This window comes from Apium graveolens, chromosome 2 (assembly GCF_009905375.1).
Source record: "Apium graveolens cultivar Ventura chromosome 2, ASM990537v1, whole genome shotgun sequence".
Classification (NCBI taxonomy): Eukaryota; Viridiplantae; Streptophyta; class Magnoliopsida; order Apiales; family Apiaceae; genus Apium; species Apium graveolens.
The window spans coordinates 230,957,889-230,972,646 of NC_133648.1; positions in this window are offsets into that span (position 1 = coordinate 230,957,889).

The following is a 14,758-nucleotide window of genomic DNA, read 5'->3' on the forward strand; positions in this document are numbered from 1 at the left end:
CCTACTAAGGGCGTCATCCACCACATTGGCTTTACCCGGGTGATACAAAATTTCACAGTCGTAGTCCTTAATCAACTCTAAGGGTGAAAATATATTTGAAGCTCTTATGGTCTATGTAAATCTCGTATTTCTCACCGTATAGGTAGTGTCTCCAAATCTTCAGGGCAAACACTATGGCTGCTAATTCTAGATCATGTGTCGGGTATCTGCTCTCATACTCCTTCAATTGCCGAGAGGCATACGCTATAACCTTGCCGTGCTGCATCAGTACACATTCTAATCCTTTAAGCGTGTGTCGCTGTATATCACAAACTCTCCCTTTCCATCGGAAAGAGCGAGCACTGGTGCTGACACCAGCCTCTTTTCAGTTCCTGAAAGCTTTCCTCACATTTCTCTGTCCATACAAACTTTTCTGTCTTCCGGGTAAGCCTAGTTAGTGGACCGGCTATCTTAGCAAAGTCTTGCACGAATCTTCGATAATATCCTGCTAAACTCACAAAACTCCTAACCTCTGTTGGGGTAGTTGGTCTTTCCCAATTGGACACCGCCTCTATCTTGGCGGGGTCAACTAAAACTCCTTTTCTACTCACCAAATGTCCTAAGAACTGAACTTCCCTTAACCAAAACTCGCACTTCGAGAACTTGGCATATAATTTCTCATTCCTCAAGATTTCTAAGACTATCCTCAATTGGTCTGCATGTTCTTGCTCTGTCTTTGAGTAGATTAGAATATCATCTATAAAAAACTATCACACATATATCTAGGTACTTTTTGAACACTCTGTTTATAAAATCCATAAAGGCTGCGGGTGCATTGGTTAGCCCAAATGACATGACTAAGAACTCATAGTGTCCATACCTAGTGCGAAAAGCAGTCTTCGGTATATCCTCAGGTTTGATTTTTAACTAGTGATATCCTGTCCTCAAATCTATTTTGGAAAAATGCACAGCTCCCTTGAGTTGATCGAATAGATCATCAATCCTAGGGAGAGGGTACCTATTCTTAATAGTCAGCTTATTCAATTCTCAATAGTCTATGCATAATCTCATACTGCCGTCCTTTTTCTTTACGAACAGTACTGGCACTCCCCATGGTGACACACCGGGTCTTATCATTCCATTATCTAATAATTCTTGCAGTTGAGAAGCTAGTTCCTTCATCTTAATTGGGGCTAGCCTATATGGGGCCTTGGATACTGGTGTCGTTCCTGGTGCTAATTCTATAGTGAATTCTATTTCTCTGTCGGATGGCAACCCTGGTAAGTTATCTGGAAATACATCCTCGAATTCCTTCACTATGGGTATGTCTTGTATATTAGGAACTTCCTTCTTGGTATCTACCACATAAGCCAAATAGGCCTCGTTACCTTTCTTTAACAATCTTTTTGCCTGTAACATAGTCAGAAATTTCTGGTTCTGTCGTTAACCTCTAAACACTACTTCTTTTTTCATTTTGCGCTCTTATCTTTACCCTCTTCTGTTCACAATCTATTTGCGCTTCATTACTGGATAACCAATCCATTCCTAAGATTACATCAAATTCTCCTAATGCAAATGGGATTAGGTCAACCTCAAAGACTTTCCCTTCTAATTTCAACTTGCATTTAGGGTGTAATTGATCCACATGAATTATTTCTTTGTTTGCTATTTCCACTTGTAATATCTCACGTAAGGGTATGGCGTTAAGTTTAACCTTTTAGAAAAATCTTGAGATATAAATGACTTGGTTGCTCCAGAATCAAATAGGACATTTGCATGTTCGGAATTTAACAGAAGGGTACCTACTATCACGTCAGTATTTCAGACAACATCCTGAACGGTCATGTTGAAGGTCCTAGCAGCTGGGGGTCGGTTGGATGCACCTCTGCTCATCCCTGAGGCTGGGGGCTTCAACGTCGGTCAATCCTTCCTCATGTGCCCTACGTTCCCACATTGGAAACATATCTTGCTATATTGGGGACAGTTGTTGGCAAGGTGTCCGGGTTGGTCGCACCTGTAACATTTCAGAGGGCCTCTCGCCTGGGTGCACACTCCAAGGTGTCTTTTTCCATATGTCTAACATTCTGGTATTGGGGCACGGGGTTGGCTATGAAATGTTTCCCTAGATTGTCCGCCGCCCTGGCCAACACTCTCACTTGGGACCTTTCTGAATTCGGGGCCTCGCGCAGGTTGGGACACCACTCCCCTGACGAACCTGCTTGGAAGGCTCCTGATCCCGGTTCCTACTCCTCCTCCTCCGCCTTGGCTTCCTATCTTCCTTTTCCTATTTTCCTTTTCCTTCACACTCTGCTCACTGCCAGCTTCAACAATCGAGGCTTTCTGCACTAAGGTGGCATAATCTGTCAGCTCTAGTACCGCCACTCGGTTTTGAATCCACTGTTTCAGACCAAGCTGAATCCTTCGCGTCTTCTTCTCTTCGATATTCACGAACTCAGGCACAAATCGTGATAGCTCAGTAAACTTGGCCTATACTCTGCCACAGTCATCTTATCCTGTTTCAACTCTAGAAATTTAATCTCCATCTGGGTTTCTATAAACCTAGGGAAATACTTTTCTAAGAACAGTCAGGTGAATCTATCCCATGGAATCATATCATCAGTGTCTAGGTTTCGTTTGGACTCCCACCAGTAATTAACTTCTCCTTTCAGCATGTAAAAAGCGAAAATGGTCTTGTGCCGTTCCTCTATACCTAGTATCTCGAAGGACTTTTCTATCTCTTTGAGCCAGGCCCGTGCTTCAACGGGGTCGGCAGATCCTAGAAACTCTGGGGGTTTGAGAGATTTGAAAGCCCTGAAGACAGTGGCTGTAGTCTGTTGGGCAGCATGTGGCTGTGGTGGAATAGGTTGTTGGTTCAGATTTGCTCTTAATAGTTCCATAAATTCATTCATGGGGTTCCCTCCTTGATGGGTATCCTCAGCCTCTTCTTCTATATATTCTTCCTCATCATATTCATTATAGTCTAGGTCCCCTTCACTTTCTACATTCACTACAGGGTCAGGTTCATTTCGTTGTTGGTTAACAGATTCTGCGGGCTGTGCCCTGGTTCCTCTTCTACGGGGTGACATTGTTCTAATAAGGAAAATTTGTCAATATAGTTGCAATGTTTTACAATTGGATTAATTTATACATAAGTAAGCATGTTATTTACTATTTAGCATGTTTTTATTAGGTGCAATAATGTGGAAATCTATTTCTAAATAACTGATAGATATATATATATATCATAGGGTCTCCCACTTATATCTGGGGGACAAAACAACTAGCCGAGTTCATACATGCCTGATTATAATACATCATTACTTGTCTTGAATACTGAAATGCAAATACATAAGCCGTATACCCTGAAGGGCTAGGAATGTTATCTACTACTAGCTATCCTATCAAAATTGGTGACAAGTCACCCAGCCTTCTTCAAGGTCCATAATTAGTCACTAGTCCCTCAGTCACTGTCATTGCGCATGAGGTCACACACCCTCCTCATCGCTCCTGCCAACGCCAGCTCTGCATCAACTACCGGGATGTATCCTCCAATCGCCGTCATCCTCATCTGAACCCGGGTACGGAGCTTGATCCCATCAATCTCCCTATGGGCTATGGCTGGGGAAGCAGCTCTGAAGTCCCCTGGGTATCCTAGTCTGATGGCTCTCTCAGCTGTCAGTACCTGGCGTAACTCCACAATACGGGCAGATGCCGCAGTGATCTCAGCGTTAAGCTGAGCCACCATCCAGTCGTGTACAGCTACATGTATGGTCGCCGGGGGTGGTAGAGGTGAGTTTAGATCGCTAGAGGATATGTCATAAGCATCGTAGACCTGTGCATATATCCCGTCCTCCTTATCATCATCAATATAGGGCAAAGGGCTCTGCATCCCAGGGTGTGGTGTAGGAGAGTGAATAGTCGGGAGAGGGTACATCTCTACATCCCTCCATCCTAAGTCATCCCCCTGGGGCATCTCTACGTCATCAGCTATGGGGACAGGAAGGTCAGTCTCCTCCTCCGGGGCATCCTCAGTAGGGTCATCGTCTGAGTCATCAATGGGTGGGTCCTCTAGCTCGGGATTAGAGTCACGCTCAGGAACTATAACATCATCAACAGGGTCAACCTCCCTCATAGGCTCCACTGGTACCTGACACAATAGGCAATATGTTACAAACTTAGAGTCGGAATTCCCTTGATGGTAAAACTGTCAAGACTACCCGTGTAGCCTGACGACGAACTCGACTTGAGCTCTAATTGATTATTTTATTATTCTTATTTCCACGTATTTTATATCCTATCGTTTCCAAGATTTGATAACCTAAGGCTCTGATACCATTTCTGTGGCGCCCCAAAATCCGGGGTCAGGAATCTCGGAGGCCACGCCATCTAAACCACTATAAACCACATACCTCACACCACAATATATAAATACTTACACTTTATGACCCCACACTTATCACACACACACACACTTACAGGTTATTGTCTTGGAAACGAACTGTTCATTACTAGAGTAGATCAAACCATAAAGTGATAATTATTACAACCCAAATGTAATTAAGTCTTACCGGGGAATAACCTTTAAGTAAGGCTAGTCCGTCAGCCAAATATACGTTTCTTATTTATTACCTTACATAAGTCATACTTATAAATAAGCCGAACTAAAAACAACTGAAAACCAATCCAGCTTATTCGGACTACCTGCGGTACAGCACCAAACAATCTACGGAATAGCTGGCCATTTTCTACCCGTTTCCTGGCTGTGGTTCTCATGGTAGGTATCTTGATTCACTGTTGTGTTGTGTCATTTAAAAGAAAGCAAGAGTGAGCTATAATGCCCAGCATAATAATGTACAGTATGAAAATGACTGTATGATAAACTTACGTAAAACATCATATATGATAATTACGTTTTATTCAAAAATAGTTTCCCTTGGTGATACACGCCTTTTACTAAAACAATCCTTTGGTGGATTTTATTAACCTGCGAATACCTTAATAGTAAACCCAGCACCTAGGCTTGGGTTACGTTATTGCATCACAATTCCAATTGGAAGAATAGGACATTCGTTGGAGCCACCGCATACGATGATCAGCCGTACTACGATAAAAGTAACCTTTTCGACTAGTAGAAGGATGACACCTTCATATGCAGTTTATCACCCTTGCCGTATACGGGCTATGTGTCCTCATTTCGGGTATACATACACTTCGCAGGTCCTTAGGTACATATTATACCGTCTCCTACGGTACCAGTAGTCTATCCAATACACGAAGTACTTGGATCCTACCCCTCCCTTGTCATTTAGGAAATCCTATCATATCTCAAAAACTCGAACCATATCGAAGTTCCCCCGAACGTTTTGCTTGTTGATAGGCATAGCTTTACTTCATATATATATATGTACTTCCGAAAATTTTCAGAGGAAGTACTAAGGATGTGAGTTGACCGTTGTCAACAGATAATTAAATAAGGGGGGAGTTTCTCTTTGAAACTATATTCAAAATATAAAAAAAATAAGTCGAGATAATATTCTCCGACGATCTGTAATTATTCGAATCATTTTTCGAAAATCAGAAAGTATTTTAAATCAGGTTCTATGATTTTTAAATCATAAATAAATCCTTTAATAAATAATAATTAATTAAATGATAATGGATGAATAATTAAACCTTGAATGAGTTTACTTTTAAAATTATATTTAAATAACATTCCTCAACTAATTTATGTCTACGCAATTTAATAATCTTTAATGTTTAATCGGGTTTGAAATAAATAATCGTTGGAATATACTTCTCCCATAATAAATGAATAGGTATATAATATTTATTATTCGAACAATAAAATATAGTTGAGGGAATATGATCTTGGGAAATCATTTTAATAAAAGTTCGAGGTATTTTAATGTTTCGTAAGTGGACGTTGAGTCCCTTTAAAATGTACTACTATGGACTTGTAATCGTCCTATAATATCACAGGAATGATTCCCGAGTTTTCATCTTAAAATCTCGACCGACTCTCGGTCTTATAATTATACGTCACGCTTAAAGCGGAATTAAATATTTGACAATATATACTTATCATACAACATCGCTACATTATGCGAAAAATTCAATTATTGCGTATCATGGCAAGCATGGTATTTATGAAATAATAATAAAACAATCCTTTCACAACATAACAGTAAATGGAGTTGGGTTCGTAAACTTGCCTAGGTATCTCGAGGTGGAGGATGCTCTAGGTTCCGCTCGGAAATCTATAATCATGAACATAATTCATTTCGTTAGGTCCCGTTCTAATTTACGGCTACCCGCACTCATGCGCTAATTATTATGCACCCTCTCAACTTATTTTATCTTTATTATTCCTTTAAGTCCCTATTCACATCATGGTCGCTTCCTTTTTCAAAGTATCTCAAGTTCATTTTTATTTTCACCGTCGGCTCCGCTTATGGTTTCTACGGTTTCTAATCACGCGGTCTCGGCTCCGATATTTTTAAAAAATTGAAAAATCATTATTCTCACTTGAAATTTTTATGTCAATTAGTAAACTTAATATTCTACTCTCTGTAAAAATTTCATGATTTTTGAACCTTCTTAAGTCGATCCTTTATATTTTCAAAGTTCGTAATTCGTTGCAGTTTTTGTCGCGTAAATCACTTTTAGTAAAACGGCCATAACTTTTGATCCGTAAATCGGAATTAAGCGATTAAAGCGGCTAAATGATCCCTATAACATTTTATATCATAATCAAGGATTATTTTTCAAGAAACTACAGTTTAAATCTTCAGGACTTTCTGCAGAAATTTAAAGTTACGTTTTGTTCATTTTAGTGAGATTACGTTTACGATCGGAGTTTCGTTTACGCCTTAGATCTTTATACTACCACCAACAATCAACATATCATCGTCAACACACTAAATATTCTCAAGAACATCATATTCTTGAGGCAACAACAATCAACCTTAAATCTACTTAACTAAACTTTAAGATTTCAACAATACCTCTACCAAAACTAGGTTTACAACTACATACTAAAAGGATCTTGAACTTAAATCTTAATTAAGTTTGGGTCAAATATTTTGACCTTTATTGAGAGCTTGAGATGTGTTTTTTATGATGGTGAAGTCTTGGGAGTGCTTAGTATGGTTTTTGGAACCTAAAACAACCATTGAAATCAAGAAACCAAAGAAGAGTTAATATTCATACTATTCATTCTCAACTTTCTTGATTTTATTTCACCCATCAAACCTTGATAAAAAGAGATCAAAGATTTATCTTACCTTAGTTTGGTTTTTAGGAAGCTTGAGAATTAATGGGAGGATTTATCCATGGCTAGAACTTGAAGATTTGATTTTGATTTCTTGGCTATGAAGAAGAAAGCCGAATAGGGCTTCTTTGGGAGAGAGGGGGAGTTTTTATGCTTGCTCCTTGGTTGCTTCTAGGAAATGAGGTTGTGATATCTTATATTTATTGATATTCTCTAGTTTAGAATCCTAGGTTTTATTCTTGTTGCCAAATCCATGGACAAATCTAACTAGCTTTGGTAGATTACAAGCTAAGCCACTTGCTTAGCTTCCCTAGCTTACTATTATATTAGCCTTGGTTTATCATCCTATCTCTAGCTCACTATTTGATAACCATGGTTACTTTCTTACCATGGTTAGTTAGTGCGTTACGTTTATTTAATCGTTTACGTGGTCGCTCGGTCGCTTAAACGTTTTCGTAATACTTCCTCGTAAATGGTTCGTGATGTAATTCCTTTCGTATTTATTCCTTATGTTTTGAATTATCATACTTGGGTATAAATCCGTAGGGTTTTAAATTCATAATTATATTATGATTCCCGTAATCCTCGATGATTCGTAAATATGGTCGTTTTTCAAATTTCGTTTTCTTCGAAAACTAATAGCGTTTACATACACTCATTTGGTACGTATAATCATAATATCAACTCCGAAACTCATTTTCTCATGCACTACATAGTGTGGGCTCAAAAGTTTTTCCCGTCTGTCAGGGTTACTATTCATTAAACGTTTTACAAGGTCTCAAAAATTTGAGTTATTACACAATCACTGCAGTGCTCATTCAAGTGGATGAAAATTTCAATACCCTATTTATTAGGTTAGCAAGAGAATGTTGGATGCGGAGACCCGTTGTACAAACATGGAAAATCTTGTCTACGCCTTCATTTTGTCCTCGCGCAATCTTAGGCCCTATTTTCAGGCATATAAAATAGAGGTGCGAACTTCGTATCCTCTAAGACAAGTCAAGCATAAGCCAAAAACATCGGGATAACTTCTCAAATGGACAGCGGAATTAACCTAATTTGATATGGATTACAGGCCACACGGCATACTTAAGGGACATGCCCTGGCCAACTTCATTCTAAAATTTCCGCCTTATGCAGAAGATGATATGCGAGCCTTGGTAGCGATCTCCATTGAAAACCTTCTACCCTGTGAATCACAAAACATCACTCCCTGGTGGAATTTATATGTGGACGGGGCCTCCAAGGGAGAAGGATCGGAGGCCGGAGTCGAATTGATAACACATGAAGGGCACACGCTACAGAGCAATGTACATATTGCTTTCAAGGCTACTAATAATGATGCAAAATATGAAGCCCTAATTCTAGGGCTTTAAATGGCACTAGAGATGAAAGTGAAAAACCTTAATATTTATAGTGACTCCATGCTAGGGTGGCAGGCTCACGGACCTCAGACTGAACTTTATCTTAAATACGCTCAAAGGCTCAAGAAACTTTTTAACGAGGTTAAAATTGAGCACATACCTCGGGAACAAAATTAGAGAACAGATGATCCGGCGAAGCTTAGTTCGCAACGTGAAATAACCATGTTAGAAAACATTTCTTAATAAATTTAGAAGATTCTTAGCTTCCTCGAAGACCATGTAATGGTAACAACGGCCACAGGCCCGTTTGGATGACAACTATTTTAGAGTACATAAAAATGGGGAAACTCCCATCTAAAAAGAAAGAAGCTAGAAGAGTCCAATATCAAGAGGCTCGTTATGTCATCTACGATAATGTATTATATAAAAGAGGCTCCAATACTCCTATGTTAAAGTGTGTTTCAAGGGAGGAATGCAACTACATCCTTCAGGAAGTTCATGAAGGAATCTGTGGTAATCACTTGGGGGTAGTTCACTTGCTCAGAAAATTTTACAACGGGGATATTACTGGCCTACCTTGAAAAAAGATTCCCTGGAATTTTCAAGGACATTTGATAAATGTCAAAGACATGCGGTGTTTAACAATGTTCCCGCTATACGACTCACTTACTCACTAGCCTATGGCCATTTTCTGTGTAGGATATTGACCTGATTGGATAACTTCCTAAAGAAAAATGGGGTGTCAAGTACATAGTGGTCGCAATATACTATTTCACAAAGTGGGCAGAGGCTGAACCATTAGCTACTATAACTGCTAAGAAATTTGTGGATTTTGTTCATAGAGCCATTACATATCGTTATAGGATCCCTTATCAGTTTATTTACAATAATGGCAAGCAGTTTGATAGTGAAGAGATGAAGAAATTTTACAAAAAAATGAAAAGTAAGAAGAGTTTCTCCGCCTTTATCCATCTACAGAGCAACGGGGCAGACTGAAGCAATAAATAACATTATTAAGCACACTATACTGGCGAAGTTGGAAAAAAGCAAGGGAAACTAGCCCGCGTAATTACCTAGGGTACTTTGGTCGAAAAACACGACCCCTCAAAGTACCACCGGTGAGACCCCATTTTTTCTTACATACGGGTACGAGGCTATAGTGCCTGTCGATATAGGCTCGTGATCATTTAGATGAGAGCATTATGACCCTCAGACTAATGAGAAAAATCATTGGCTATATCTTGATATGTTGGAGGAAACACTACAAGATTCTCAGGTCCGCTTAACGGCTTACTATTAGAGGGTTGCTCGATATTACAATGAAAAGGTTAAAGCACGCCCTCTACGGGTTGGAGATATGATTTTGCGATGAGTCATGCCAAATACCAAGATATCTTGCCACAGGGTCTTTGGGGCCAACTGGGAACGGCCCTACAGGGTTAAAACGGTACTCTGGGAAGGCACCTATCATCTTACTAATATGAATGACAAGTTAATTCCGTGAGCTTGGTACGCGGAACATCTCCAAAAATATACCAGTAGAGGGTACGCTTTACTTGGTAACTTCTATTTTATTTATTTCCAAATTCTAGAGTCAGTATGAAAAAATGTGTATTTAGTCTAGGGGTAGGGGTCATATAGGAGCCCACTCTAGATAATAAAGATGTAATGTCTTTTCGGGCCTCGCACCCTATTATATATGCATTGTTGACATATTGTTCAATTTCAAACCTCTTATTTTTGTTATGTATCATTAATTAATATTATGCGTTGAATATAAGGTTTTGGGTATATATTGATGCGGGCATTGTCCTCGCCTCACTTAAAAACTCATAACATCAACATTCAAATGTATAATACTTAAAACAGAGAATATATAAAGGGCACTCATTGAAAAAAGGTCGTAACATGATACTAAGAGGAACTCGCTATAGGCAAAGCTTTAATACGTTCTTTACTAAATGAAATATCGACCAAGGCCACCATAGGGAGCTCAATAAATTTCTTGATGATCGTTAAATGCAATCCCTATACCATCACAAATAAAAAATGGTTTACCTAAGTTGAAGAAATCATTAAAAGTGACCCCTGAGAATGTAAATGGGCCGCTAAAATGCGAACCTGACTTACTTGTACAAATTAAAATGGTTGCAAAAAGGCACCAGGAGGAGCATACATAATATGCGACCCAGGAGGAAGCTTAAACGCATAAACATGACTTAGAAAAAATAAAATGACTCGATAAATGGTTAAAATAAACCATAAAGTAAACAATCGCAAAACGACCCAAAATAAGTTAAATATTATTATATTACTGGAGCTTTAAAGGAAGCTTACCCTCCTTGGTTCATTTTTCAACAAAGAAGAAAAGAAAAAGCAGAAGTTAAGCCAGTGGCCACAATCAATTGTTTTCCTCTTGTTAGCGTCCTCAACCTGCTTTTTTACAATTTCCTCGACTCCTTTCTTAGCGAGCTCAGCTTGCTTCTCTTTCTACTTCTTCTTGGCATATTCAACCATCTCCACTTTAAAATCTTTGGCATACTGAATGAGGTTTTGACCAAAAATAGACCAGTCAAAGTTAGGAACTTTACGCAGAAAATGTTTCATGAACACCTTTTGGCCAACGACTCGCTGCTCAGTTTCAAGCTCTATTTTGTTAAAATTTGCGGCCTCGAGCTTGGTGTTTAGATCATCAACTGTTTTATTAAGGCACTCCTTCTCCAAGAGATTCACCTCTATTGCATCATCACGAGCATTCTCAGCTGTCTTTACTTTCTCCCTCACCTCGCGAAGCACCTTCCAAACTTACTCAATCTCCTACTTTAACTTCTTCTTGTGGCTCGTGGACATCTTCTTCATATCAGCCTCAATAGTAGGCAATTTGAATCTAAAAATCTTTTCATTGCGACTCAAGCTCTTCAATTTTTTTACGCGAGAAGCTTGTTTCATAAAAAGCTCTGCAGTCAGCTTGGTGGTCGCATCAATGGAGGTATCAACATCAGCATTTCTCCAGTCATGTACCTCAACCTCGTTAGCATTCTGTGACCCATCCTAGCATAAATCTGCTGACTAATAAAAAATGTTGGAGTCCCGTCTTTCTGCTTCTTAACCGCAGTTTCAGATACATGCGGGCCCTCTTGGCATCCCCTCTTATCTTGAGACTCAACCTCTTTGATATGAGAAGGACCGGGGATAGGATTAGGCCCGTAGATAATAATCCTTTTGTTTGGATTGATAAGTGACGATATCACTATAAAATCATCTTCATTATTGCTTAGGGGGCACTATAGTTCTGGGAGCTTTCGATGAAGTGGACATCTCTAAAATGGAAACGCAAATGTCAAAATGTATATACGAAAGTATGCGTGGGTACATGAACATAAACTTGCAAAGAAAAGTTTAACATATATGCGAGTGTAATAGAGATTTAATAATGAATACATAAAAATACTTTCCAAATATATACCAACTGCAAGGTCTTTGCCTTTTCATTTTGGTGAAGCCTTCATAGCGACCGCAACATGTGAAGGGCCAGGTTGGTAAGGTGGCAGTTTAGAAGCTCAAGACTTAATTGGGGATATCCTCACACAGTCCGGAAGAAAACCCCATTCAACGAGGTTCTCTATTGACAGTAGACTCCTCAAGTTTCTTTATTCTTTCGGAAGACGAATAATCTTGTTAGAATTTTCTTTTGCGACCCCACGAAGAACGGTTTGTGTTGGGGCCACATGAAGATAGTTAAAAGTTGTGGGGCTCAGGGAATGTCGTGAATATAGAAAAAAGGTTCTTTACACGAACCTCAATCTATGCCCTCACTATGAAATTTCCAACTCCTCAGGGGGTAGGATGTGTCAAGGGGCTTCAGTATGATTTCAGGGACTGGTCCAACAAATCTTTAAAGGAAGATACCAAGAATCGCGGCCCCAAGATTGATGATGTTGGAATGGAAGATAGCGAGGGCACCAAAAAATATAAAGGGGCTATAAACATTATCTTGATAGAAGAACTCCCAGAAGGGTACTTTGAAAATATTGGTTTGCAAGTTGAACCGATTCCATAAGTAATCATTTTAAAAGCCTTGCAACTTGTCCAAACCATACAAGAAGGAATTGTGAAGGAGGTCAATAGTGAGGATGAATACCCAACAATGTCCAGACTGCGGACCCAAGAGGGGAAGTGGACTCGTAAGGCCACGATGACTTTGATTGACTTTCCAGGTGGAATTACCCAAACCACTTCTAGGATAACTGAAATCTGGGTTTCAGGAAAGTGGGATACAATAAAGAATGTGAAAGATCATTGGTTAGATATGCCACAAAGGGAGAGAGGTGAGTCTAGTAAGGCTTGCAATGCATCCCAGAGCACGAAAAGAGTGGGGGCCGTAAAAGACAAACTCTCTGTAAAAACCCAAATTTTTGACATCGCTAAAAGACCTTTATGAATAGTAACCTTGCGCTTTAACAAAAACTTTGGAGACCACACCATATACGAGTTTTTAATTTAAGATTTTGAGTTGATATTGTGATTATACGTACCAAATGAGTGTATGTAAATGCTATTAGTTTTCGAAGAATACGAAATTTGAAAAATGACCGTATCTATGAACCATCAAGGATTAGGAGAATCACAATATAATTAAAAATTTAAAATCCTAAAAATTCATATCCGAGTACTATACTTTAAAATGTAAAGAACGCATAAGAAATAATTTACATCGCGAACCGTTTACGGGAATTTAATACGAAAATGAATAAGCGACCGAATGAGTGCATAAATGAATAAATATATATATCAAACCAAGCTAACTATACAAGTTAACTAGAGTAATAAACTAATCATGATCAAGTAACCAAATAGTAACCTAGATAGATAGGAAATGATAACCTAAAGGCTAGTAATTGTAAACCTAAAGTCTAAATTAAGTAGAATAGCTTGCAAACCTAGGATGCTAGCCAAGATATTCATAAATTTAGTAGTACTATGATATATAATAAATCATATCTCGCAAATCTTCCAAGAGAAGCATTTCCAAGAAGCAACAAAACTCTTTCTCTATCTCTCTCTAAAACACAATGCTGATTTCAAGAATACCAGAGAAAGAAAAATTCATATCTCATGTTATACTCATTCAAAAATCACCATATTTTAAAAAACTATTCCTAATATCATGTACAAGGTACGTTCAAAATTTCATGGCCATTGGATTAGTATAGCATAGTCAAATCCTTGCTCACAATTGGTGGTGAATAGTAACTCCGAAAATCTCTTTTTTTTCTTGATTTTCATGGCATGATTTAGGATCTTTAAGCATAATCAATCCCTACCAAGGTTCAACCATAAATAAGAGAACCTTCCAAGCTACCAATAAAGGTATAAACCTTCATCCATACTTTGTTTAAGTTTTAAGTTTCAAGAAAAGTAAGGATCTTGGATGTAAGTATGGTTTTGATGATTGATTTGATATTATCTTGATGTTTAGTTAATTAGTTTTAAGGTTAATGATTGTTGCCTCAAGAATATGATGTTATTGATAGTATTTAGTGTTTAGATAATGATTTGATTATTGTTGATGGTGGTATAATGATTTAAGACGTAAACGAAACTTGGATCGTAATCGTAACCTCGTTAAAACGAACAAAACTCAACTTAAGTTCCTGCAGAAGTTCCCGAATGTATAAACTGTAGTTTCTTGAAAATTGAGACTTGATTATGATATACAATGTTATGAGGATCGTTTAGGTGCTTGAATCTCTTGATTTTAATTTACGGATCAAATGTTATGACCGTTTTAGTAAAAGTGATTTACGAGACAAAACTGCTACAAATTATGAACTTTGTAAATATAAATAAATGACTTACAAATATTTAAAGATCATGAAATTTTAACATAGAGAAATAAATATATTTTATTAACTTCCATAAAAATTTCAAATAAAAATAATAATTTTTCAATTTTATAAAAATGTCGGAGCCGAGGTCGCGCGGAGGACGAACATCAAAAACAACCCCCTGTAAGAAACCGCTTCTTCGGGATTTTAGCCCTCTGACCAGAAAATTTTCAAATACTGTGTTCTAAATGTTTTCTAGATCGCGCACGTGAAAACGGTGCGTCAATGGAGTTAACGGTTTGAGAGAAATCAACGTT